Source organism: Pollachius pollachius (genome assembly GCF_949987615.1).
Source record: "Pollachius pollachius genome assembly, chromosome: 16".
In the NCBI taxonomy this organism is placed as follows: domain Eukaryota; kingdom Metazoa; phylum Chordata; class Actinopteri; order Gadiformes; family Gadidae; genus Pollachius; species Pollachius pollachius.
The window spans coordinates 19,337,019-19,363,155 of record NC_136949.1 but is presented as its reverse complement, the minus strand read 5'-3'; positions in this window follow the sequence as shown (position 1 = coordinate 19,363,155).

The window sequence follows — 26,137 nt, the reverse complement described above, 5'->3', positions numbered from 1 at the left end:
TGGAATTCACTGTTTCTGAGCTTTGATACCAGTGCCTCCTGATGAATGATGCAATGGAAGCTGATGAAATTGGGAATTTCATCTCTTTTTTTCATGAGGCCAACAAGACCCTTCTCTTTGCTTCTCATGCTTGGAGCACCATCAGTACACACTTGCAAGTTTGGACCAGCTGAGATTATTTTCCTCAAAAAATACTAAAAGTGCATTCAGAATATCCTCACCTCTTGTTTGGCCATGGAGTGGTAGTAAGCACAACATTTCCTCTTGAAAACAGTTTTCTTTTGGGAACCTCACCCAAGTGCACAGCTGAGCAACGTCAGTGACGTCTGTGCTTTCGTCCACTGCGATGCTGAAACACGATGCAGCGCGCAGATCAGCCAACAACTGGTCACTTATGTCCTTTCCGATGTCTTCCATCCGCCTCATTATTGTTGAATCTGACAGCTGTAACCCTTTTATTTGTTTAAGGATGGCGTCCTTGTTGTCAAAGTCTGTGAACAGTATTTCTGCTGAAGCCAAAAAACAGTCTTTCACTTTTTCTCTGAGAAAGGTCGGAGAAAGGTTTTTTAGCCCGCGCCAGAATCCACGCTATCTCATAAGACGCCTCTGTTAAGCGCTCTGCAGTGGAGGTTGTGCGGTGGATTAGATTTTGCTGCTCACACAGTGAAGCAGTGAGCTGTGCAGTTTTCTTAATTCTTAGTTCACTGCCAGGCGGGTAAATTTCATTGAATTTTGGATGCGCCGTTTTGAAATGGCGCTCCAGATTGCTTCGTTTGAAACCGGCACGGGTTTGTTTGCAAATCAAACATAGAGGGTTCATACCATGCAAAACAAACAGGAATTCGTCCGTCCACTTCTCTTGAAATTTTCTGTGCTCATCTTGTATGCTTCTTATTTTTCGTTTTTTACTTACACCTGCAGTTTCTCTGCCCGTCCCCTCTCCGATGTCTTCCTGCTGATTTTTGTCCTCAGACTTATTTCCCTCATCCACTCCACTAGCAACACTGTCTGTCTGTTCGTCTGGTTTTTGAGTTCTTTTCTGTCCCTTTTTTATTAAAAACCGGTCCATTTCGTATTTCAGCTGGCAAGCGGAGCGTGCGGAGCTAGCGGAGCTTACGTAGCCCGCCTTTAAATTTTGAGCGGTCAAGTGTTGTAAACAATGCCACACGCTTGCGGGCTGCGTTGCCAGGTTTGACAGGTTGACAATTCCCCCTTTAGGGATCACCATTAAGGCTTAATACTTTTAATTTCTCCTTCATTATTTGGGTGAAGGGACAAGTATAATTCAGATGTTTGCGTTTTTGTAGTGCAGTGTTGTACGTTTATGAAGCACATTTGAAAAAATGTATTGGCTGTGTTACCACATAGGAAGCTACCATGCGAGCCACCAATTATAGCTTGTGACTCGTGAGCCGCGCAATGAGTAACGCTGGCATAGAGCAACCTAGTGAAGAGTGCCCTTGAAGTTAAAATGAAAAGGACCACTGACTGGTCGCAAGACGACAGCAGTGGGTCCTGGCTCTTAGGGGCCACATGCACAGCCACAGGTGCCCCAGATTCATGTGCAATATGCGTCTGCCTACCTGAGACAGAAGGTCCTGTCTCTCTTGCAGGCACCAAGGCTCTCTGTTGAGGAGATTTACTAACGCTGGGAACCATGGCCTTCCTGGCCAATGTGGAGCCACCAGAAGTAGGCTGTAACTGCCATGCTGGACCCTGTCAAGTGTTGCCAGTAAAAGGGGAATTAGACGAAATGCATAAATAAGGCTGTCTGGCCAAGCATGAGCCAGATGATCATATCCTAGGGGACTGGTCCTCTCCATCAATTGAGAACCAAAGGGGACAGTGGGTCGTCTCTTCGGAAGCAAAGAGATCAGCCACTGCCCTGCCATTCCTGTCCCAAATCATGCCTACCACCTCCGAATGGAGTCTCCACTCTCCGGGGGGTGAGGCCTTTGGCGAGAGAGATCTGCCGCTGTGTTCCAGACACCTGGAATACGGACACCCCTCTTAGAAAATGGGGGAACGCCCACGTAAGGAGCCTTTGCGTGAACCACAGGCTCTGCCTCGATCTGTTGCCCCCCTGGTGGTTGACGTGGTAGACTGTGGAGGTGCAGTCCGAACAAGAACATGTCGGTTCCTCAGAACTAAATGGAAGTGCCTGAGTGTGAAGAACACCGCAAGGAGGTCCAGCACATTTATATTCTCCAGTCTCTGCTGGGCATCCCACTGGCCTCTGACAGTCCTGCAGTGCCATACTGTGCCCCAGCCGGAAAGGGAGGCGTCTGTCTCTACAACCTCCCACCGGGAAGCTATCCTCCCTAAGGCCAATCCTGCAATCAGGTATGCCCTCTCTCTCCAGGGTCTGAGGGCCCGAAGGCACTGCCCAGGCACCCTGACCATCTTTTGTCTCTACTACTGGGTGTCCAAGTGGAGACCATTCGCCCAGATCTGAAGAGGACGCAACTTGAGAAGGCCTAGTGGGACCACTATGGATGCTGAGGTCAGCATACCTATCAGTGGAAGGAAAAGGGTGCATTCCAGCAATCTCCCCCGCCTGAAGCACTGTAGCAACTGCAGAATGGTAGCTACGCGCTTTGGAGAGAGGCAGGCTTGCATAGCCACCGAGTCGAGCACAAGCCCCAGATAGTTCACAACCCGACATGGTGTAAGGTTTCTCTTGGTAGGGTTGACCGTGAGGCAAAGCTGGTCAACATGGCTGAGGAGCATGGCTGTGTCCCTGATCGCCTGCTCCTGAGTTGGGGAAATGGCCAACCAGTTGTCCAGCTATGGCAGTATCACCATAATGGAAGAACCCTAACCCGAAGGGGGCAACCCTGGTCTGCCCTCCACCTCAGCCAACCTCAGTGCATGAGGCATGAAGGCAGACACTGCACTGCTCAGGCACACACTGCTTCCCTTAGGTGCTCATCCCCGAGACATGCAAGGCAATAGTCATGGCCATCCTCCGCTTGCAGCCATGCAGGTGACACAATTATGGGCGCTTAACATGACTAATGAATTTACAAGAAAATTATTAGTAGGCTAGGCAAGCGAGCAACGACGTATCACCCCTACAATAACATAGTGATGGCGAGCTGTGGAACCCAAGCAGCCCAATGGAGAGCAAATTAAAGCAGATTAGGCAATAAGGCTTTAGGCGAGATCACCCGAGCAATGATGCGACACCCCCGCTGTCAAGTTATCTGCGTTTTGTTGTCATTTTTGCTTGCCCAACTTGAAATGGCATGGATAGACAGAGACTGCAGGACAGCTCAAATCCTTTTCCTTGTTTTTATTGAACATTTATTGTGCAACAAGCATTCCGGATTAGGATTAGGTTGAAAACCTATTGATAAAGAGAAATTAAATCAAGTTAGTTCTCCAAATAAATCAAAATGCGTTATCAAACATTTAAATCAAATCCAAATAAATCTGTTAGATATTATCATAAACAAATTTCTATAATTACAATATCACTATGTTATCTAATATCACTGCGTTATCTAATAATCAATGGTCTTCCATACAATCATTTCTACCACGTGCGCCTCCACCAAACGTGCCCAAGGCGTCACTAAGGACGTTTGCGCCGTCCCATGTGCTGTCACATGGAAGACATGACAATGAAAAAATTGCCAGAAACCTGCGCAATTGTGCAAACTACACCTTCGTTCAAAAAATAAATTACCTACCAATGCGTGCTCTCGCGTTCTCCCGTGCTCAAACCCTTCATGGCCCGAACGGAAATCTGTGACCTTTATCCTCACCCGTGCTCACTCACCTCACGTGCCGCTAGTCCTCTACCGCAAGAAGATAGAACGAACAGATCCTCGGGTGACTTCCGGAATATACAGATATTCTTGGGTCACCCAGGTGTCACAGGTGACATTGTTGGTATATTTACGTGCGCGAGATGGACGTAATTATAGATGGAACATCCGGTGCGAGATGGAACATCCGGTGCTAATGCACTGCCTCTGATGGTCAGTAGGATTGAAATAGAACTGCATAGGATCTAGTGCATCCCCAACCCTTGCTAGTAGTTAAACCTTAACCAACTTTTCAAAAGCCTTAATATCTAGTGAGGTCAGAGCTATTTGGTGAGGTAATTGAAGTTCCTGGGGCTGTTGCTGTTTTGCACAGGAACAATAATGGCTTCCTTCCATATTGCTGGAACCCTTCACTACTCCTACGACATTTTAAATATTCGTTTATTTTAGCATTTCAGCAATATGGCTGGTCCATGAAGACAGCATACAAAAAAACATAATATCAAACACTGAATTACTTATGCTGTTACAATAAGAACATATTTAAAAAGTCACTTTAAAGGAGAAATCGGGTGTAAAATTGATTTGGGATATGTTTGGTATGATAACGAGTTGGATTGTTTGTTTGGGAGCAAAAAAGCGCATTAAACGCATTCTTAAGTTGGCCGTTTTTAGCCGATTATATCAAAACGCTATATACTTGGAACGATAGGGCCATTTCTCATGGTTAAAACTAAATCACTATTTTAAACCACTTACAAGGCTAGAAGTAGCCCGACACTTCTTTGGTAGTATAATAAGTCTTAACATATAAAACGAGGCATTGATAACTTTGTAAGTGTACAGATTGTTTATTAAAAAGGACATTTTATACACACAATACCATCAGTAGTTCACCCGTCTACGCCATCTTGTTTTTAAGACTTGATAGGTAGATTGACGAACACAGAGATTGTGACATCCGTCAACAAAACATAAGCTCTGCGATTTAGTTTTTACCATGAGACATGCCCCTACCGTTCCAAGTTTATACCATTTTAATATAATCTGTTAGATGAGGTCAGCATATGGTCCACTTGGTTATCCCACTTAAAGTTCTGCTGGATGGGAAGTCCCAGAAATTTGACTATCAGTGATTTCCAGAATGTTCTTATCAATGACGAGCCTTGGCCAGGCAGGAGGGTTTTGCATGAAGGTGGCATGGACAACTTTACATTTCTTTGGATTTAGTTTAATTTTATGGTCTTTGACCCAGTCAAAGACCATGGTGTCCAAGACTGTCCCAGGGTCATATCATCTACATACTTCCAGTGTTGTTGTAGATCTTGGAGGGCACTATTCATCAGTGCTAGGAAGATGTTGGGCCCCAGTACAGTTCCCTGGGCAACTTTACATGTTGGATATTCCCAGCTAGATAGATACCCTTGGTATCGCACTCTCTTGCGAAGGTCATTCACAAAGTTGCAGATCCATGTGATCAAGGCAAGCATCACATTGAGAATCAAAAGGCACTGCACCGCAGTTGTATGCTCGACAGAGTCAAACGCCTTTGCAAAGTCAGTTGTGATTATAGTGAACAATGAGCCATCAAACTGACTAAATAGTGTGATGTAGAAAAATTCTGTCAGCTCCCAAACTGCATAGGGTCAAGGGCTGTTGAGATGTCATTCATAGTCCAGTTTGCAGCAAACTGTTCACATAGCTTTGGCAGTTAACAAAATTGGTCACATTTCATCAATGTTTGGTGGCGAAGTCTTTGGGATTGGGGCTACAATTGCCTATTTCCACTTGCTAGGGACAACCCCTTCAGTAAATGATTGGTTAATAATCTCACAGAAAGGGATACTGATGTCACATGCAAACTCCTTCAGTAACTTTTGTGGGATCATCTGGCCCTGGAGATTTGTGGCAGTTGATGGTAGATAGTTTCCTATACACATCCCAGACTGGGAAAGTAGACAATGGTAGTGAGGGAAAATAAGCAGGTAGAGCTGAAAACTCAAGGGGTTAAACGGTTTGTGATACTCTGACATACTTTGTGTTTATTGCATTAGCAATTGTCTCATAGTAATTTCAGTTAATCTTGGGGATGTTATTCTATGTTCCTTTTTCCCAGCTTCGTACATTGATTTAATTCTAAGTGTTTCTTTGCTTTTTGGATTTCCTTTTGTACTTTGTTTCTGCAAAACCAGACTTGAGCATTTGATTTCCCGGTTTTAAAAGCTTTCTGTCTCTAGTGGATTAGATGCTTGATTTAGGGTTTGATCCATGGTTCGTCTGAGTTAAGCTCTCTGTTAAGTGTCTGTCTATTTTGGGCAATATGGTATTGTAGAAGGTGTTTGTTTTTTCTTCAGTACTGACTGCTCCTTTCACCTCTTTCCATTGGTGGTATGTGATCCACTTGCCAAATTCACTCAAACCAGGCTCTTTTATAGGATGGAATAAAAGTTTCATAAATTGAGGGGGTCTTTGCTTTGTTTTCGAGCGTCAAAGAACACAATTGTCACTTGAGCTGATTGGAGGGAGAACATCAGGCTTCTCATATGACATTTTCATATTGGTGACAATCAAAATAATAATAATAATAATAATTGATTGAATTTATATAGCGCTTTTCTAAACACTCAACGACGCTTTACAGTGAAGGGGGGGACCTCACTCACCACCACCAGTGTGTAGCACCCATGCCAAGGATGGCTTCCCCTCTATGTTATACCAAACAACTTGACTGAGATTGTTATCCAGGCAGATGTCATGCAGCTTGAGGTGGCTGAAATCCCCAAGGACAGCCAATCCAATGTCCAGTTATTTGGTGTATACAATGCGCAAACTGCAGTTATGTGTCAAGGTTGTTTCTGGGGGTGCACTTTTAACCATACGCATTCCAGATGGTAGGGGACACTAATAGGTGAGGCGTTGTGTTGGGATAGTGTCTCTGATATACAGTGCTACACCCCCACCACGACGAGTCGATTTGGAAAAACAAAGTATAGCCATCAATCTCCAACATTTCTAGAGGCATGTGGGGAGCAAACCAGGCTTCTGAAATTGCAGCCACATCTATATGATTTTTGTCAGCACGGCCTGTAATTCATCCAATTTTTTCCCAAGTGACCTAGGGTTTGACACGATAAAAGTTAGCAACATAGTGTGGTTGGGTTGTTGTTTTTTGACCGTCTCGACTCTGATTAAGTTTGTTGTTTGTCCATGGGTATCCAAGATTCAGCCTGTGGCCGCCTCCTCCTATAGTCACTTCAGTTTTTAACAGTTTTTATCTTGCGCATAGTATGCTTAGGCTTTGGGACGTAGTAATCCAACAATACTGCAGCCAAACTCTTTAAAAGTAGATTATCAATGCAGCACTCTAACAATTTTAAATGGACTGCATATTTTAAATTAGATATTGAGTGGATTCTAGTTCAGCCTCTTCGTGCACATATGCACTAAGCAGCCATCTAGGGGCGCCATCTTTTTGTCATGAGTTGGCATGGGTAAAGAACAATGTTCCAGCATTTTACCCGTGATTCCATCATGCCTTGGACTCTTGTCGCTCTTATTTTTCCTAAACAAGTTCCTGACATCATTCTGATTAAATAAAATATTGGTTGGCTCAGACAGCTCTGGTCCTTCCCCTAATTTGTGAATATCGTCTGTAAAATTATGAATATCAAAACGTGAATAAAAGGAATTGAGTGCTTCTGATATATCTGCTTTCAGGTGTATGTACACCACAGTCACACATATCTGGGGAAATTCTCTGGGGAGATAGTAATGGCTTCATTTACAAACACACTGAAAAGACATACACTTGAAGCACATGCAATCGCAATCACATGAATTCACACAAACAAACGTAAAAAAACATTCAAACCATTCATACACAAACATGCACACACACACACAAATACACGTGCAAATACACAAACACATACACAGAAAAACATGCAAGTACAAACACACACACACACAGCCAAAAAGACTAGACCCAGAGAGACACTAGACTCAGAGAGACTAGACTCAGAGAGAGACTAGACCCAGAGAGAGATCCAGAGAAAGACTAGACCCAGAGAGACACTAGACTCAGAGAGAGACTAGACTCAGAGAGACACTAGACTCAGAGAGAGACTAGACCCTGAGAGAGACTAGACCCAGAGAGAGACCCAGAGAAAGACTAGACCCAGAGAGACACTGGACTCAGAGAGAGACTAGACTCAGAGAGAGACTAGACCCAGAGAGACACTAGACCCAGAGAGAGACCCAGAGAAAGACCCAGAGAGAGACTAGACCCAGAGAGACTAGACCCAGAGAGACACTTGACCCAGAGAGAGACCCAGAGAAAGACTAGACCCAGAGAGAGACTAGACCCAGAGAGACTAGACCCAGAGAAAGACTAGACCCAGAGAGACACTAGACCCAGAGAGAGCCCAAGAGAGAGACTAGACCCAGAGAGAGACCCGGGTTAATTGAGGCCAGTACAAGCCAAACACTAAACAGGTCCACTTGGTTCCCTATGCTGCCTTTGACATCAAAGTGTGAACATTACTGGAACGATTGGGTTGTTTTTGTTGATGCTTAAGTGGATCTTTGTGAAACAACTCTTGGAGGCTCCTTCTCGCCTCGTCAGTTCCAGGAAGAGAAAGCGCTTTCATTCAAATGTGTTTAATATTATATTAATGAAGCACACATTGCAGCATCTGCTGCCATGAGGCTGAAGACTTTCTCTGACCATATCTCTGTTCTGCAGACCAGATATGAAGTCAGAGGGATGAGGCGCTCTTTACGAGGGGTTCTTTGGTTTCTAACCTTCCTCTGTTACATGTTTAACGGTTCCACACACTTAGTGGTAGTGAGAAAAGAAATGCAAGAGTTAGGTAATGCCAGCACAGCTGTGCTGGTGAGGTTTATGGTAAATAGATGGAGATAGATAGAGGTATATAGGTATACACTCTCCACCTAAGTTCCCTTATTCTGACCTCCTTTCACACTGCAGCCCTTCTTCTGACCTCCTATCACACTGAACGCCTTCTTCTGACCTCGTCCTATCACACTCCAGCCCTTCTTCTGACCTCGTCCTATCACACTGCAGCCCTTCTTATGACCTCGTCCTATCACACTACGGTCCTTCTTCTGACCTCGTCCTATCACACTACGCTCCTTCTTCTGGTCAGAAGAAGGAGCGTAGTGTGATTCAGTGATGATGTGATGATGTGATTTTCAGATTCAGTTCACTTCGGGTCCATGTCATTTCTCTGACGCTCCATTGTTCCGACCTCTCAATAACCCAAAAAATCCCATTGGTCCTACATCCCACTAGTCCGATGTCCCTTTATTTAGAAAAAAACAAACCTTCTGCTCCGACATCCCATTGTTCCGACCATATAGGCTTTTGTGGATCACCTCAAATAATCTAAGATCTGAATCAACAATAACAAGCGAAAATACTTTTCTCTAGCCTATTAACACATTTCAATTTTTTCTGCCATGTGTCAGGGATTCCAGTGACGGAGCCCCTCTGGAGGCGTTGCTCCTCCGGCAACAATCCCTTTCTCCTCCATGTCGCGGTTCAATCTGGACTTCAGAGAGTCAAAGCCACAGTTCCTTTCCCCCAATTCGTTCTCAACCATGGCTGAGATAACCCCCACTACGAGTATTTACTTGTTGTGGAAGCACCAGAGAGTCTGAGAACCTGACGCAGTCTTTACGTTTCAAAATATCAACCGCGGCGCAATGAATGAATAAAGATCGTATGTCATAAAAAAAGAACATTTATTTTTTACCTATGTGCCCACAGATTTACTACTTTACAACTTTGTTGTTGAGCATCATTTTGAAAAACATGTACTTTTAATTCAGCCTTGTGTGAAATCGAAGCGTAGTGTGTGCTTCAACCTGCACTGAATGCATGCGCTCTCCGGCGGCCGTGGATACAATTATTATAGGGGGTAACTAAATTGGTAAGACACCGGCTTCCTCCATCTTCATCGCCACCTTTTGAATTAAATCAGACAGCGACAACAACACGACTATCGTCTTCTTCTACTTCCGGCTCACGGCCCCAAGAAAAGATCTTGAGCATGCGCAGGAGGCAAAATCCGATTCCAATCGAATTGAACGTATACATGCATAATTAATGCGACTATAAATTAAATAATCTAGGGGTCTTAATCCATCTATGAGAAACCTGATCGATTCGATTTTTGTCAGACTAAGGTGTATACATCAGTCGCGATTTCTTTAAGGCTGCAAGGGAAGCTCCGCTTCCCCTAAAATTTCAAAAATTAAATGATCAAATATGTACTGTTGTGTTAACATTTCATTGACTAAAAATGCTTTCACGTCCATCTCAAAGACGAGTTTGTTCAGAATCAGCTGCTTATCGCAGGTCGACTGACTCGATTTCCTTCTCGATTTCCGTCACAGTGCATTTGCCTGTTGAAGCTCAGCATCGATCGACCTCAATGGGGTTGCATTGAACAACTTTTTTTAGTGCGTCAAAAGTCGACGGTCATTTGATGATGCCGCGATTATGTCCCGCCCACGGACGCTCAGCGTCTCTGGGGGTGAATGAAGGAGTGGGCTGGCCTGGACGCTGGGCTTCTGCGTGATGATTGGAGGGTCTGCGAAAGACTGATCTGCAATTTGATTAAGAGCGGGGATTTGATGGGAATTTTGGCTCTTTTAAGGGAGCCGGATCATTTGGATCAGCTCACCAACAAGAGCCGGCTCTTTCGGCTCCCAAATGGCTCTTCATATTACCGCCTTGTATAATTCAGCCAAATGTAGCCCGTTTTGACTTGGGTTCGTATCACTTAAATTGTTCAACGCATCCATTAGTGTTAAAAAGTAAAAATTACACTTTCTAATATCAATAAATTGTTGTAGCCGATTGTTTTCATTGCATATGAGGGAAACGTGCATCCCCACCATCCCAATCTCGGGGTCTAGTGTCACGTTCATGCATGCGCACAGGCATAGCATGCACTGAGCACCCATATCAGATCTTCATTTCATTCTGCCTAGGCAAACTTTATATATAAGAAAAAAAAGGAAAGAAACAGCTTTCGGTCGGGAGCCGACTCCCATTGTTCACCGGAGCTCTCTTTAGTCCCCAGTCCCATCGCGGATTTTGCAAGCGAATGCCACCAATTTCTTGATATTTTCTTGGCAAAATTGCATCGTACATTTTTTTTTTTAATTTTCATCGTACATTTTTTTCATCATACATTTACGTTACACTTATACACACAATTCCTTGTTTCAGTCTAACAGAATTCCTACATTTCCTTGTTTCAGTTGGGGCCCTTACATGACATGACATGTCCTATTTATCAGCCTATCCAGCTTTGTAATCCTATCCGGGTTGTAATGCAGATGTTTCAAAGAGCCCAGTAGTCATCAGAGCAGGTGTCCACATGTAAAACAGTGTTCTTCTAGCAGTGTTCACTATCAACTATCCAGGGTTAAACCACCCCCTTTCACATGTCCTCTGCTCCACGCTGACTTCCTGTCCGTGTTTCCACATCAGCACCTCTTTGACACATGAGAAGAAGGGGACACCACAAGGGAGCCTATCCCTTTAACATAGCATTCCTTGCCTTTCATGTCTGAGTGCAGTAAAGAAGTTCCTTACTACTTAGTCGCGACGAGAAAGTGCTCGGTTGGAACTGGAATTACCAAGGCAACAGCTCATCCTGAGTGTGAATGTGAAATCAATAATAATAAATAAAAGAGAGATGATCAATAGATAATAGAAGAGATTAAGTTTTGATCTCAGTGAGCACAGCAGAGCAATGAGACTAGGTAGAGCCTCAGTCGTGGAGCAGAGACAGACCGGGGCCTTGGTGGTGAGGGACCGGGGCCTTGGTGGTGAGGGGACCGGGGCCTTGGTGGTGAGGGACCGGGGCCTTGGTGGTGAGGGACCGGGGCCTTGGTGGTGAGGGGGACCAGGGCGTCACACAGGGTGACGGAGGTGGGTGGGACTGGGTTCTTCCTGAAGTCCACAACCATCCCATTTTTAGAGCTTTGAGCTCCAGGTTGTTTTGACCACTCTAGGACCAGATGGTCCACCTCCAACCTGTAGGCAGACTCACCCCCACCAGAGATGAGCACAGTGAGGGGGCTGCATCTGCAGGTCAGCAGCATGCAACATGTTCATATATTGGAAAGTAAAATAAGGCATTTATGCATGAAAATATCCTATATGTTGTTTCATTCTGTTTATTCTGCCTCCTCTTGTTATCCCTCTATCTTTGCTTTTACAGTTTGCATTTCTTTGCATGCTAGAACAGTTTCTCCTTGTTCTGAAAGTCAAGTCTTCAAGGCCAACAACAGACCCTTCACTATTCAATCACCGCCCAGCATACCAACAGAGAGAATGTGGTTATTTATCTCCTCGCTCTGCTTCATTGTAATAGCCCAACTCTGCTGGAGAGCCTTTTAATTGTGTCATCCTGCTTCTTAGCCTTGATTCAAACAATGCTTCTGTGGCTCAATGCTCATTCAGTCCAGATACTAGGCGTTAGCGGGGTATCTCGAACTTATTTCAAATGTAGCATTTGATACGTGCATGCTTCTGTGCATGCGTGTCTGTGTGTGTTTGTGCGTGTCTGTGTGTATCTGTTTTTGTGTGTCTGTGTGTGTCTGTGTGTGTCTGTGTCTGTGAGTGTTTCTGTGTGTGTGTGTGTGTGTGTGTGTGTGTTTCAGTGTGTGTGTGTGTTTGTATGTGTGTGCGTGTGTGTGTGTGTGTGTTTGTGTGCATGTGTGTGCGTGTGTGTGTGTGTGTGTCTGTGTGTGTGTGTTTGTGTGCATGTGTGTGCGTGTGTGTGTGCGTGTGCGTGTGCGTGTGCGTGTGTGTGTGTGTGTGTGTGTGTGTGTGTGTGTGTGTGTGTGTGTGTGTGTGTGTGTGTGTGTGTGTGTGTGTGTGTGTGTGCATGTGTGAGGTCCAGAGCAGAGTGACTCTCCTAAAGGTTCTCTGTGTTTTGAGACAAAGCGCTCCCATGGCGTTCTGGGCCTCTTTGGTTCCTGAAAAGTTCTTCTTCTGGTTGTTAGATGGCTTTCATATTGTCCTGAATGTGATTCATGCATAACATTTACATTTTGTCAGATGAACTTCAGGGCAGGAAAAAAGGCAAAAAGATACAGATAGGAATTGACAACAATATTTGTTTTAAGTGAATACCAATTTAGCGTACAGGAAGGAGCTTCCACGTGAAGATAAATTGAGCATAGCCATTGATATCATAACAGGAGCATTCTGTTCATCAGATACGCACCCTGGCACTACACAGAGCAATGTATGCATTCATGTTAAAGACAGAGGAGGAATGGGATTTGGTTAGATGGTTCCAAACTGAAAAGCCGACCAAGCAGGGAGCGAGGGGGAAGGAACCTTCTATCATATCTAGAATTGGTTGAAAGGTCAGCAACACATTGTAACAAATTAAACCACTATAGAGGAGGTTTGTTATAATTTAATACATTTAATATGTGAATAATAAAAAATGCTAAATGAGCTGAAAAGTGGTATTATGATCTGTTGCGTCTTGAAAGTGATATACATGCAGTCACCATTATTTTATTAAAACATATGTCATACTCCTGATTGATGGCGATTTTGATACATATCTCTTCTCCTCCAGCCACAGAGACCAGCTAATAAGTCAGTATAAAAAGATACACACACACACAGACACACACATGCACACACACTTGAACAAACCCTTTTACCCAACACAATAGTGTTGGTCAGGTCTGCCTCTGACTTTGAGGCCCACATATGAGGCTGCATATGTAAGAAAGCCAGAGCTCAAGGTTGCAGAATGAAAAGCTTGGTTGTGTGGCTGCTGGCTATCTCCTGTGACAACAGTGCCAGCTGCATCCATGCAGATTACACTCTGGAGAGCGCCGTTCGGCATTCATATGGAGGTGGAGGTGGGCTGCTCACATGGTTAACATGAAGGTTGAGGGCTGGTGGGATACTGGGTTTCTACCTACAGTACTGTGGATGGAATTATTTGAGACCTCTTAAGCAGAAAGCTGACGAAGAGATCAGTATGTGTGTCTTTTATGTGTGTGTACGTGTGTGTGTGTGTGTGTGTGTGTGTGTGTGTGTGTGTGTTTGTGTGTGTGTGTGTGTGTGTGTGTGTGTGTGTGTGTGTGTGTGTGTGTGTGTGTGTGTGCCTGCATGTTTATTTGCATGTGTATATGTGCGTGTGGGTGCATCTGTGTGTGTGTGTGTCGATGTGCATATGTTTGCGCGAGTGTGTGTGTGTGTGCATACCTACATGCCTGCTTGTGTGTGTGTATTGCTGTTATCATATATATTATTGTTTGCCTGGACACAATGCGCAACAAGCGTTACATTGAACACTTTATTAATGTAATTTATTAAGTATATACACAGTTCTAATTTATGTTCTGGTTATAACCAGAACAACATGTGGGCATTTGTCTGCACGTGTTGAAGTTTACAGGCGGGGTGTGCAGTGCCATGTGCACCCAGCTACCAGCGGCTAGAGGAGGAGAGCCAGCTGCATAGTAATTTCCTCACACAGGGAGACGGCAGAGAACTCTCACAGCATATGTTGCCATGGCACCCACATGGCCATGAAGAGTTTATTGATTTCCTTTCTCAGCTGTCTTTCATTGGGCAGACACACTGTGTCCCCTTGTTTAGAATTTTAGTGGCTACATAACTGCAATATGTTGAGGTGCTTTCAAAGGCACACATCACCCAAAGATAGAAATAGCAAAAGACAAAAAATACCAGAAAAATGGAAATTATAAATTAAATGGAATTAATCTGAAGACCTCCCTTTTTCTTTTCGGATGGTAGATGGTAATAAAATGCCCCGTCATCGGAGACTGTCACACACTTATGTGGGGTCGGCTGGGGTCAGGTGGGGTCATGTTGGGGTCATGGTGGGGTCAATGTGGGGTCGGCTGACGTCAGGTCTTAAAAGTGTCCAGCAGCAGTTCAACAAAAGAGCAACAGCACTCTGTTGATCTTATTGTCCTACTAAATAAAAGATGACTTGTCTTTGTATGTTTTATGTATTTAAAGGTTCTGTATGTAACATTTTAGAGCTATAATTTGGGTGTGATCTGTTAGAAATGGTCCAGTCACCTGCCAGTTAGTGCCATTAGAAATGCTCTATGAGATGATCTGTTCTATTGACCAAGCCTGCCTTTAGGTGAAGTTTCCATTTTAAACTGCTCCCAGCTTATTTCTGACAAATCAAGCCATCCATCTAGCCTGCCAATCACAGGTTAGCGAACACACTTCTCAAAGTTGGAGAAAGGTCGGGGGCGGGGGGGCAGAGAGAGGGCACTTTTCTGTTGGGGTTGAACTTCAAAGTCTTCCGCTTTTGCGCTCTCTTCTGCCCTCTCTCTTCATACGCTCATATCTTACCTGCAGCACATTGAAGGTCCAAGTATGTCAGGTTAACGACCCAAGTGTGGCCTTAACACGATACGTGGACAGCCATCCAGGCCTTCTGGATCACCACTTCTGGGCCAGATGTTAAAAAAGTAAAAGCAACCATTTTCACATGTTGATGCTCGGACGTAATTTTGTGTTCCCACATCAAACATACACATACACACACACACACACACACACACACACACGCACACACACACACACACACACACACACACACACACACACACACACACACACACACACACACCTCTTGTTTGGCAAAATGAACAGCACATCTTAAAACAAGGAAGGGAAGAGAAACCTATTCCCAATAAGAAGGTGTGCTTTATTGTTTCACCATAATATGTGGCTTTTAACTAGAACTACTTTTTCAGTGAGATCATTCGATTTTAATTGCATTTACTTGTGTGTGTGTGTGTGTGTGTGTGTGTGTGTGTGTGTGTGTGTGTGTGTGTGTGTGTGTTGTGTGTGTGTGTGTGTGTGTGTGTGTGCGTGTGTGTGTGTGTGTCTGAGTGTGTGTGTCTGTCTGGGGGGTAGAGAGAGAATTTAAAGTACAGCACCAATTAATATGAAGAGGCATACTTTTTCGATTACATATAATCTGAATTTGTTTGAAAGTGCAGTAAAAGGTATCCCTTGGCACTCTGGGGATGCCTAATACCAAGCGTTGGCCAGCACAAAACATGTTTTTTCATTCAGCTAAAGAGAAATGTGCTGAGATCAGCGCTAACATACAATCTCTTGTTCTGTCGTTGAGTTCCATTTTGTTCTGTTTGACTTCGAGATGAATCGAGTCCTGGGAGGGCGAACCACTATAAAACAAGTGTCCAAGTTCTGCATCCAATGGAAAATGTCGGTTCATTCCAACCATTCAATGTTCCAACTTCACCACTTGTGAAAGAAGGCAGACGTGGGTCTCCTGCGGTCTCCACACACCTCTGTACCTGGCCATGCCTCTCCACAATACTCATACAGTCCACTCAACAGTCCAATGGAGCAAGGAACTAATGGATGCCAATGCAATCAATACACTCACCAGTTCATCTACAACATGTGATGGGATGTTATTATCGGGTTGGGTTGTTTGCTGTTCACTTCATCTCTGTTTACTTCATCTCCATTCCAATAATTATTTCAAGTGCTGTGTACTATAATATTACTATGACAAAGGACTATTTTGTCACTACTACTACACCATCTCATGTGATAAATTATTTAGACTGGGCTTTGGTTAGATAGAAAGCACTAACATTAAAATGTCATTTATTATTTACTAAGACATTTTGATTCCGTAACCCACCAATATAATGAGTCTTGTGTCTCTGGCTCAGGGTATGTTCTGTATATCTTAGCAACATGGATCCAGAACTATAATTAATGAAGAAATTGCAAGTTCAGTCCCAGATTTCATTGGGGTCAGTGGAGTTCTCTAAGATCCAGTCTGTAGTTTCTCTAGACAGTCAGTATCCAGTCCCTTCATCAGGACCGTCACACACCATCTACAGCCTTCAGGTGGGCTTTCCGCTACAGCTGATACTGGTACAGGTGACACCATCTACAGCCTTCAGGTGGGCTTTCCCCTACAGCTGATACTGGTACAGGTGATACCATCTACAGCCTTCAGGTGGGGGCTCCCCTACAGCTGATACTGGTACAGGTGATACCATCTACAGCCTTCAGGTGGGGGCTCCCCTACAGCTGATACTGGTACAGGTGACACCATCTACAGCCTTCAGGTGGGGGCTCCCCTACAGCTGATACTGGTACAGGTGATACCATCTACAGCCTTCAGGTGGGGGCTCCCCTACAGCTGATACTGGTACAGGTGACACCTGTATCACACCTGTGATACAGGTGACACCTGTATCACCTGGTGTCACCTGTATCACCTTCAGGTGGGGGCTCCCCTACAGCTGATACTGGTACAGGTGATACCATCTACAGCCTTCAGGTGGGGGCTCCCCTACAGCTGATATTGGTACAGGTGATACCATCTACAGCCTTCAGGTGGGGGCTCCCCTACAGCTGATACTGGTACAGGTGATACATGTGACACCATCTACAGCCTCCATAAAGACTAAATCTGTGCTCTTTGTACTATTTATTTGTAATGTGCTATTTTTATGATGAGCATATAACTTATTTTAAACTAGTTTTGGGGTGTTTACCAGCCCCAGGGATGAGTCCTTCTCCCAGGCTGAGCCGATAGAGGACAGAGACGCAGGACCCCTGCATTGGGCATCTTTGCAAAAGATGAATGAATGACATGAATTCAGAATACTTTATTCGATCAGTCCTATTATCTTGCAATCTTTCTTATTTCAAACCAAATTAATCACAGTTGAAAATACAACCTATCATTTATTGTATAATAATTGATGAATAATTGATCCCCCTTGTTTCAGAGGTGTATTGTCCAAATGTTAAGAGTGACAGCTTTTGTAATAATGTATATTCATATTATATTATATATTTGTTTGGAAATGGAATATGTGACCTGTGTCTCAATGCTCTTATATCAAAATATATATATATCACAATATATATATATATATATATATGTACTCATATGTTTCATTTGTTCCATCCCATAATCTCCCCGCCTGTCTCCCTGTGTCAGAGTAAAGGAATGTCCTAATTACTAATTAGAAACATTTTAAACCACCTGGTGACGTCTTTTGATGTACTAATACGATCCAACCCAATTAGCTCTCACTTGTCGCCCTCATTCAACACTGATGGCTACCAAGCTTAAAGGTAAGAGCACACAGTCAATGTTGGGAGCATTCATCTCTCATGAATCATGGCCAATTCCCAGTGGCAATAAGCTTTGTATTTTCTCTTCATCTCACTCTTCCTTGTCTGTTTATCCTCTCTTTGGGGTAATGCTGTTCTTTGTCAATTGACACGAATAATTACCGGACACAAACACTCAATGATTGCATCCCTTTCCTGAATAACTCAGACAGTAGGCTAGTAGTCACAACTCCTACAGTAAACACTTTTACTCGAAGTGTAACCTCTAAACTCTCTATTATGGCATTTTCCACCAAGTTGTCCATAAAAGATGATTGATTGAAGTTATAGGACATTTTGTTCTTTCTTACAGTCTCAACAATTTCCCAAACACCTCATTCACAAATCAGTTCTTTAAAATATGAGATTTCACCATTTGAATAGAAGCCTCAAGACATTATTTTTACTACACAAAATGCCTCGCACGATCACACTCCTTATTTAATATGATGTGGCAGCTTGTCAGGGGAACCTAAACAGATCTTACTCTGTTCAAACTGTTATTGGTGGTGGGATACGTTCGAAAAAGATGAGCTTAAATTAAAAACGTGTCACAGCCATAAGTATGAATACTGTGTAGCCTACTATTAATGATTTAATCTTGCTACATGTTTTGGCAATTTGGTTTGATTTGTTGTTCCATCATTTGTTTTCTGTTTTGATATGCAGTCCTATGAGAAGGTAGCATCTGGTAGTTGTATAGATATGATTATCTTAGTATATAGTATAGTATATTAGTATATTTATTGTATTTGTTAAGATTGAGGTACGTTTCTGTAGGTAAGGGAAGAATGGTAAACTGAGTCTTGACTGTCGTATTTAAGTATTTGATAGTTGATCTGACGAACCGAGGTTTCCCTCTAATGGCCGACGCTGGTACTGGTTTACTTCAATTCAATTGTTTTTTTTATAGCCCTTAGTTTTTCTCGAATGTATACGCACAAAAAATGTAACTATGCACAAAATTCTGAAAACTTGAAGCTCATGTATCAACTACATGACTCCAGACTGCTAAACTCTAAGCACAATTCCACTGTTTTCAAACTTGGTTTACCTGGAAACACTGGCCTTCAAAACGCAACAACTAATTACCAATAAGTCTGACTCACCTCTCACCTGTTTAAACTCAACTGGCAAAACACTTCAACCATGTGTCAGAGCATATACAGCTTTTTCAATTGCTTGAACACTATAGACACATGCTTAGACCAAAGTAACACAACTTGAAATTTTTGTTTCTATACCTTAAACACATGTAACCATTCCTTAAACAAAAGCGCTGCTTTGCACTTTAGTTGCAATTGTGCAACACACTTGCTCCTGCACACTACACACTATTTCATACATAAGACACTTAATTAAAAAATGACATCTCATTGTACCATTGGGAAAACACATCTATTCAAAATCCTAAACACATTGGTTCATTGAAAATACTTACATACACATCTGAAAACACTTTCTTCCAAAACGGAACACCAATCAGCCAGCTACAGAATAAAAGGCCTCAGTTAAGCCATTTTGAGAACTTTGCAAGCATGGATGCAGGAAGAGCAAGAGGCAGAGGTAGAGGAGGAAGAGGAGGACAGAGACGTAGAGGAGGACGTGGTGGAAGAGGCCGTGCACGGAACATTATTTCCGATGACATAAGAGCAACTTTGGTGGACCATGTCATAAACCATGGTCTGACTATGAGGGAAGCTGGGCAGAGAGTCCACCCTAATCTAAGCCGTTTCACAGTTTCATCTATAATAAGGCCATTCCGACTGGAAAACAGGGATGTCTTCAACTCTCTACTTTCTACTCTACTCAGACTGTATCTAGTATTTGCAGTACTGTACCATATCTCATGTACTGTATTGCAGGGTGGCTAATGCTCCTTTTTGAATGAAAGTGGTAGTTTTGTGACATACTGTGATTACCTACATTGAGATGTTTCAATACTTTCTATGGTGTATATACAGTAAAGTACAGTATATACAGTACTGTAAAAAGGAAGCAAACCAATACAGCAACATTTTGTGGTTGCTTTTTTCTATAGAATGACTAGAAGACCTTCTGGGGGCGGACGCCAGCGCCTGTTCACCCAACAGCAGGAACCTGCCATTGTGGACCTGGTCAGAGCAAACAATGCAATCCGTCTCAACCAGCTACAGCAACAAATACTTGCAGATAGAGAAGTATTCAATAACATAGAGCGAGTAAGCATTTCCACTATCAGACGCATCTTGGTAAAGCACCAAATTACGATGAAGCAATTGTACAGGGTCCCATTTGAGAGGAACAGTGTCAGGGTCAAAGGACTTCGACGTGAATATGTACAGGTAAGTGTTACAGTCCTTAACCTTTAAAATACAGTATTGGTGTCATCCAGTTACAGCTGAATATGTGCCATTGTATCAGTACCACATAGATACATTCGGAGAAGTACCAGGTACCTGTTTGATGGGGTGGGGGTTCTGTATGTGTAATACTGTAGTTGAGTAATGCCATCCAAAATATGTATTACATGTATTTTGTTTTGTTACAGAGCATCTTGGAGATGGATGGAGCTGCACAGCCTCATGAATTTATTTACATTGATGAGGCTGGATTCAACCTCAGCAAAACAAGACGACGGGGTTGTAACATAATTGGCCAAAGGGCAATTGTGCAAGTCCCAGGGCAGCGCGGGGGAAATATCTCATTGAGTGCTGCCATAGGCCTTCAAGGGCTACTGCACCATCAAACAAAACTAGGTCCCATCAATACCGAACATATAACATTTCTGGATTCACTTCACGAAGCAGCTGTACAGGACAGACCAGTCCTGTACAGCCCAGGTTTGTTGTTGTCTGGGATAATGTTAGTTTCCATCGGGCTGCTCTGGTCCACAACTGGTTCACCAACCATCATCAATTTGAAGTCCAATACTTGCCCCCTTACACACCATTTCTTAACCCCATAGAATAATTATTTTCGGCTTGGAGATGGCGCGTATATGACCGCCAGCCACATGCTCGCATGCCTCTTCTGCAGGCAATGGAACAGGCCTGCGGAGACATCGACTTAGTGTCAATCCATGGATGGATTCGGCACACAAGGCAACATTTTCCCCGATGCTTAGAGGGAGAAAACATTGCTTGTGATATTGATGAGATCCTATGGCCAGACCCCAACAGACGGCAGGATCCATAAGCCCACCCATGCACAATTGCCATGTTTTTCTGTGTTTACAGTACAGTAGGGTTTATTTTTTACTGCACTGTAATGTACAGTACTGCAATGTACAGTATTTAGTATTTGATCTTTTCTCTGTGGAACTGAATAAAAACAGTGACCATGAAAGACTGCAGTGTTTTATATAAAGTAGACCAGTGTGTTGCTGCTGATCTGAAAGTGTATTCATATGATGCAAGTGTGTATCATTTTGTCATCAGAGTGCCATTTTTACAAAGAATTGTTAGGTTTCAATAGCCGAGTTTCAATTTGACATAGATGTGAATGGTTTATTTCCCAGTGTTGTGTCTTATTTGCTTGTGTGTTGAGTTTTGACACAATGAGCCAAACTTTGCAAAATGTGTTCAAACAATTAAAAAAAACTGTAAGAGGCCTCAGGTGAGCTCTACTGTGTTCTAGATATGGTCCTCTGGCCTGATCAGGATCGGAGGTGGGATACAGACTGATTTACATGTAGATCTGTTTCACCTCATTTATATTCTTATTTTTTGTTGTTGGCCAACGAAGAGCTTTTTATGCAGTCAGTTCAGCTGAAACTTTTACTATATTACAGTAACAAATAAATATTTTCTTTGTTTCTTTTTATACTACTTTACCGATTTCATCATTACATCCCCCTGAATGTAATGTAATGTTTTTCATTTTACTTATCAGTGCAATTACTGTACTGTGAGTTTTGCCAAAATAGGTAACATTGATGTATTCTCTGAACAATGTTGCTGTATCAACTATAGGGGTACAATATGACTCTGGGAAGCTGGGATTGTGAGTTTAGCCCATTGGAGTGCACTGGATAGACAAAAATGCAGTGTATCCTATTCTGATACAATTGTGTAAATGCAATATTTATATGATATATTCACAGTATTGCATTACAATATGGCAACAGTATTTGTACTATATGTACCACCTAATTGCAACTTTAAAAAATAATGCTATTTCTAAACAAATGTATACATTGGAATATGTAACATGGCCTCATGAAGCCTAAACATATGTAAATGGTATTTTGATGGAAGTGTTTTGAATTGATCACACCAGTGTTTAATTGATGCACTCTAAGAGATATTCATTTGATGCACTCTAAGAGATAGCTGTGTTTACTGTTTGGTGGAAAAAATCATTTTTGAGAAGAATTTGAGGAGTTTTAACAAAATGATTAACTCTTCTCAGGTTTGTCTTTAGAGTTTTGAGAAATTGAGCTATAGTTTCAGAAAACATGTTTAAACGATTGGGAAAAACTGTAATCAATGGTACAGTCTCAAAGGGCTTAATAACAGGCCATATATTTATGGTCTGGTTTTGTAAAAGGCTGTTTCAAAACCAAACTGGTGCAACCTGGACACTGGTAATTCGTTGTTTAGCTTTTTCACAGTGTTTGTGTCATAACTTCTGATATGGGTAACTTCAGATCTGCAAAATCAAACTTGCCCATGTGATCTTTGAATTCAGTGATATGGTTGTTATCTGGTCAAAACCAATTATATACATATACACCTAGTGAGATATACATCGTGACACATACATAGACATAATAAGTAGACATATAAACCTGGTCATACATTCATAGTGATATATACATAGACATATATACCCGGGCATGTAAACCTAGAAATGTATCCATATCAATGCATACAGACACATATATATCGATATATACATAGTAATATATGCATAGACATATATACATAGTCAAATATACATAGACATATATACATAGTCAAAAATACATAGACATATATTGTGGCAACCCGGCCCCGACACAGCGGCACTGGAAGCCCAGGGGGCAGGTGATGCAGGGGGTCTACCACCCTTTTCCCCCAGAAGGCGCCAGGGACCGCATTGGCGCGGCCCCACTCAATGCAAAGGGGAAACTCCTGCGATGGAGGAGGGCGATCAGACGCAGGTGAGCGGTATATAAAGGGAAGCGGAGACTGTCTAACGAGGAACGTGTGGGTCCAGTATAGGATCGCGGACCGGACCGAGATTCGCTCCCCGGACGGACCGCTGCACCAGAGACCCGTCCCCGAGGAGGCCGACGGGCCACACGGACGGATCGGCGCCTACCACGAACGGGACAAGAACGTGTGAGAGAGATTGAGAGAGGACCGGAACGTCCACAGAGGCTCACGGAGCCCAAACTTTGATTTATAGTTCTGCCGGGATGGGAGATTCCCCTTTTGTATAATTAACATTGAATAAATGCGCCGTTGACGGCTGTTTTCGCAACAGAGACGTGTATTGATTGGGGGAAGGCGGGGCACGACCTACGGAACCGGGTTACCACAAAATACATAAACATGTTTACATAGACATGTACAAATAGCAATATATACATTTCGATATATACATACATATAAACATATGCAACATATGTAAAGAAAAATAACAATGTGAGATGCCAGCAGAACGCTGTGTGACCTGTTGAGAGAAGGACATCAAACTCCTCAACACAATCATCCCACTGGACTCATCATTAGCACATTTTGTAACAATGAAACTGCATTTTTATTCATTTTTTATTCATCTGTTGACAATAATCTATTGCACATATCCTCCACATTGTACATACCAAAGTAGTATTTTTGCTGTGTTTAAAGGAGATATTTCATACTGGCCTTTTATATATTTGTAGTATTCCATATTATAATTTCTATGCATTAAGTATTTAATATTAAACTTTTTAACATGTATACAGTAACGGAATACATGTACCGGCGTTACGCATTCAGAATACAAATTATAGCTAACTGTATTCCGTTACAGTTACAATTTAAATAGTTGGTATTTAGAATACAGTTTCATTGTTGAAATCAATGGATTACATGACGATACTTCTGTTTCAGGAGTTTATTCGTGCTTTCACACCAACAGCATTTAGTGCGCACTAAACGAGTTTGGTCCCTTGGTTCGGTACGTTTGCGTTGGTGTGAATGCAACCACCTCACTTCGACCGAGACATCTCTGAACAGCTGGTCTCGGTTCGCTTCTAAACGAACCCTGGTACGGTTCGCTTGAGATGTGAAAGCGAACGCACCGGTCCGATCCAGTTCTTCAAAGCATATGCCTCTTTGGACGTAACAGGCACCCGCTCAACCGCGCGCATTATGGGAATTATTGTTTGATTAGCGGTAACTCCAAGACTAGCAGCAAATTGTCGGACCGTCGGGGAATTTGGACAGACAGCCACGTAAAACGTATGCTGGAAAACACACATAAAAATGCCAATGCATTTAACACATTCAGCTCCAGGATGAGGGAGAAGGAGTTCGACCGGTCCACTACTGTGTGAAACAAATCAATATCACAACGAGTGCAGCCCGCTGGATATCCATGATTATTTAGCCTACTTTCACAGACGCTTTCCCCAACTTTTTTTTATCTTCATCCCGCCCCAGACCTTTTTGTCAGTGAAATTTTTTTTAGCTGTAATAGCAAATATCTTTCGCATGAACATACCCTTATAGTCTTTGTCGGGGGGGGCGGGGAAGGGGAGCCTCTATTTATATATTAGGTAAAAACATATAATTGCCGAAATTGAGTGATAGGTTATGCAATTAAGAAAAAACAACGGTGGGCCTCTTCATAACTAATTTATATATTTTTTTAATTCAATAATGTAATAATTATTTTTATTTTTAATTTTTTTTACAAACCATAATTTTTGGTTCCCCCCCCCCCAGGTACTTGGTGCCCTCTGCGTACTCTGCGTATAGGGAGCGGTGGGCCTGGTCTTTGTTCCACTACAGCAAATTATATAAAATAGTGCACTTTCAGGGAGACTTGGGCCTAATACATTCAGCCAGTTTGAACAGAAGAACACACCAGAATTGGCCTGTTTAGTAAGCAGGATTTGATGCCGCATTCCTACACTTATAAAATGCAATTCAATGTGGAAGTAATCCAAGTATTCAGAATACAATACTCAGATTGAGTGATGAAACGGAATACATTACTTACAATACATTTTTGGGCAGTATTCTGTATTCTGTAACTGGATACATTTTTAAAGTATCCTTCCCAACACTGCATGTATATCTATATTTTGTGTTTTACTTTTTATATTTAATTTATTCTTATTTTTCTTTTGCTTATTTTTTCACCAGCATTAGCAATGTAAACGTTTGTTTCCCATTCCAAGTCATATATACATATATACAGGGTCATGTATACACATTGACATATATACAGGGTAATATATACATGTATACAGGGTCATATATACACAGACATTATATACTGGGTAATATATACATATATACAGGGTCATATATACACGTAGACATATATACAGGGTAATATATACATGTATACAGGGTCATATTTACACGTAGGTCATATATACACATGTGCAACTCTCATGGCCCATACTCGCACGACCCTGAGAGCTGCCTTTATGTAAACACACGCCACACACATACAATCACCACTGCAGCGGTGCCACCGACCCTCCCAGGATCCATAGTGGCATTAAGTAATATAATATATATATATGAAGACATCGGACTGACTTATATGTAACAACACGGAATTCATATTTTTCATTTGCTTAAGTGATGATGACCGTTGCTGCTTGTGATTTGATTGGTTGATTCGTATCGTATTGTAGTGTGTAGTAGTATTATAGCGTCTAAATGTAATAGCCCCTGCTATAAACAATCCAGTCCACCCGTAGCTCCACTATCAGGATTCTTTGGCTCCGCTACTGCTCAAAACACACCCCTTGATGTGGCCTTCAGGTCAAGAGCTTGATTATATCATGTTGTTTTCTAGCTGCTTTTACAACTTCTTTCTTTCAAGAAACGGCCTATATAAATCGAGTGCATCATTTCTATCTAAAATAACTTTAATGACACCACACAATCACACAAATGGCAACTAGTTTAAAAAAGAAAATGGATTTAAT